The sequence below is a fragment of the Mizuhopecten yessoensis genome, unplaced genomic scaffold (assembly GCF_002113885.1).
Source record: "Mizuhopecten yessoensis strain PY_sf001 unplaced genomic scaffold, ASM211388v2 scaffold10649, whole genome shotgun sequence".
NCBI lineage: Eukaryota > Metazoa > Mollusca > Bivalvia > Pectinida > Pectinidae > Mizuhopecten > Mizuhopecten yessoensis.
This window is the reverse complement of record NW_018408652.1, coordinates 53,256-56,892: the sequence shown is the minus strand read 5'-3', so window position 1 is coordinate 56,892 and position 3,637 is coordinate 53,256. Positions and strand designations below refer to the sequence as shown.

Here is a 3,637-nt window from a genome sequence, read left to right as displayed (position 1 = left end):
GTACAAAATTAACTCACTACAATGACCAAGTCTGTACAAAATTAAATCACTGCAATGACCCAATCTGTACAAATTTAACTCACTACAATGACCCAGTCTGTACAAAATTAACTCACTACAATGACCCAGTCTGTACAAAACAACCTCACTACAATGACCCAGTCTGTACAAAATTAACTAACTACAATGACCCAGTCTGTACAAAATTAACTCACTTCAATGACCCAGTCTGTACAAAATTAACTCACTACAATGACCCAGTCTGTACAAAATTAACAATTGGCCACCCATAGCATCATTATCTGTTAACGCCTCTAGAGATGGAAGGATTAGATAAATGTTGACTAAATTGATGTCGACCAGAATTTCTTCATATCGTTTATCGGGCCCAAACTAGTATCATATTATGAACTTATGTATACTTTATAAATGATAGGATTTCAGAAAACATTTCAATTCTTGTCTTTAAAATCTATCGATAAAAATAGAATTGCTTTAAACTTGGCTTTGTCGGAAACTGCATTAAATAGTTAATGCTACACAATATTGTGACTGACTACAACTATGAATTAAGGAGACAGCTCATTATTTCTAAAAGTAAAATTAAATTGAAGATGGCCAAACCGACAAGTATTTTTACGGCTATGAAATATATTATTTCTTTTGTTATATAGTTTGCAAATATCTTTTCTAGAAGCTTTTAGTAAACAGTTTCAAAGTGAAATAAAAAGAAAACTAAACTGATTTGGATAAAAAGAAAAATTAATTAACTAAAAATGTGTATAGGGTATATTATTACTTACCCTATCGTACGTCTGATAAAACCTTTACGTATATCCTAATGAAACCTTATAATTACCTCGTCACCGAATAGTGGGATGATCATATTCTGAACAAACACAATTATATTCTCTTTGTAGTGCAGCAAAACTGATCAAGTAAGGAGGTATGTTAGAATCTGGAGTTATAGTGAAGCAGTATTTTTCAAAGATTCCCTCACGTTAGGGCGGATACGGAAGTTATATCAGAGTTAGGGTGTCATGTTAATTTAAAAAGTATTCCGTTCAAGCATGCAACTATAGCCAATGGATGATGTGATTATATTCTAGTATGTAGTACTAGAAATAAATTGGACAAATAACAACGTTAAATGAAAGGATTGAGGTAAGAAATTCGAAAAACAATGTCTGTTATGTGGGAATGTTAAAACATGTTTACTAAGTATTGAAACACTTTAACATGCACTTTATATAAATATGAATATCTATGTATTTATTTGAAACTTTCACGTAATGAACTTGTTTGAGCGCTCCACATATAGGACAAGATGTCTCTTTATAAAACATTAATCCAATCTGATAAATGAAGGATATATACTATATTGTTGCGACATAAAGCTTTAACCGCCGAGCATTTTATTCACACAGAAAGTAAGAGAGGAAATGAGGAAAACTGTCAGAACTGCCAATTTACAAGTGCAAAATAATAAATATCGCTATCTTGCTCTGTCCGCATTGCTATTCTAACATATGGGGCTTTATAGATGTGTTACAACATGTAGCATCATGATAAACAAGTTCTTTCAATTAAATCTTAAGGATTTAATATGCGTTTTCTCAGGTCAAATCACGATAGGAAGAAATAAAACCATTAAAAAGTAAGATGTTTTGTCAACTAATTTCTATTTCAGAAATCCTGTTAACGTCTGAATAGCATATTGATGGTATGACCGGATCACAGAGGTGTAGACGTACGTAAGGACTGAACACATGCCACCGGGGTCAAAGTTCAACAAAAGTTTTACATTTCATCAATGGACTTTAGGTCATGGATATTGTCAATTGTCATAGACCCAGTTTTCCATGAGAAAGACAATAAATCCAAACGGAGAGTTTACTTCCTGTCACTGTACGAGACTGAAGAAAATAAACAGTGTGTATTTATAACCAATGTGTAGTAATATGGTTTTATCTCGTTATTGACTGTTTAACATTCCATAAGAATAAAACCACGGCTAAACAACACACAGCCTTTGATTCATTTCTATGTTCAAATATGTATCTGTTATACATTAAAACAACAAGCCAGCAACTATTTTAATTATTCACAATCCAAAATCTCGTATTTGTTTCCGAAAATCGTTGCAAGATGTGTCCACAAATGTCCGTCTATGCTATATTTGTAAGGATTTCGGAAAGTATTTCGGAGTAATAACATGAGAAAGAAATTCAAAAATTAACATAGCTTTTATTGATTTTCAATTTTATTGTCCATATAAATTTCAATAAAGTATCAGTTCACATACCAGTCTAACATAGGACAAAATTTGAGATAAATATATCGAAAAAGTCAAATTAGTAGTAATTGAAACAGTGTAATACAATTTATTAACATTTTAAAACAAAGTCCAATATATCACAACGCACTTCAATAATTGCCACTATTTCAAAATAAAAAGAATGTTATTATTCAGAACACAATATGAAACAATAACAATTATCGTATATTTTAATACTTACGATAATGCTGATGAAGATAATTTTATCGCAAAAGCTTATTAATCCCTGCGACGTGGTGCTACTGTTCCAGCGTGAAGAGCTGTGTAGTTACACAACCATTCACTGTCCATGCCACTATGTATATACTGTGGTATATCCCAGCGCCCTAGTTCTAACCGACCCGTGCGCCAGTCTCTGGCAGAACGCCAACTCAACGTAGTGCAGAAAGGGGAACTTGGGCGTCAAACCTTATTCCAGTCGGTACAACGCTGTCAGATTTGAAGTCAGCAGGCTAGTACCCAGGGTAGTACCCAGTCGATCATTCTGCTACAATGCCTTCCCAAAATGTTTACTTAGACATATACACGTTTTGTTTTTTTGTGTATTTATTATGATTCAAATTCCACGGTGACAAATATGTTGTGCAAGATATTTATCTCATTTAACTTTGGGTTGCAAAGGGGACATCATGTACACATAATTGATTTAAAGTAAATGGATATGTAAAATTGAATCCTATGTAATAAGACTAGACTGGACAGCTGTTGACTAGATCCTTGTGTGGCTGTTACATTTTCCGGCCCCACGACAGTTGAATGGTCATCAAACGTAACAATAACGAGACAGATTTAGTACTGCCGTACTGCTGTATAAGAGCGTGGAACCCGAATCTATGCAATGCATGTTTTAAACAGTTTATCATAAACTCCCCCGAATAAACTTACACATTGTAGAAGTGATTTGTGTAACCGTTATTTCAATATTATTATCTAATGATTCGGACTTATGTCGATGTTATCAATATAGTTAAACGTGTTTTAATAAACTCTTAGTTTCATATCCAGAAATTCCTGCTGGATTTTCTGTATTGTGTGTTCTTTTTCTATAATCTACGATATTCAGCGAGTAGGATATTTTTTTGCGAATAATACCACGAAATTGAATATAAATTTTAACAAAATATTATATTTCAGATAGCTAATTTACCTTATACCTCACCGTTATATGGGTTGTTTTACATGTGCAAACTGCTAGCTGTGCATAGGCACGTCATGGATGACACACACAAATCTGCACTCAATCGCTATACCGCTAGACAAGCGCCATAAATGCCCGACACGCGCCATATCCGTCAAACT

At 33.5% G+C, this 3,637-nt stretch overlaps 1 protein-coding gene across 1 annotated transcript in view; it reads right to left on the bottom strand.

The window, feature by feature from the left end:
• The window catches only part of LOC110461668 (peroxisome proliferator-activated receptor alpha-like), a 22,612-nt gene extending 19,740 nt beyond the window's left edge, over positions 1-2,872 (bottom strand). The window contains exon 1 of the mRNA XM_021515238.1: positions 2,520-2,872. The gene's annotated coding sequence lies outside the window, so the exon portion shown is untranslated. The remainder of the gene's footprint in view (positions 1-2,519) is intronic.
• Between the last annotated feature and the right edge of the window lie 765 nt (positions 2,873-3,637).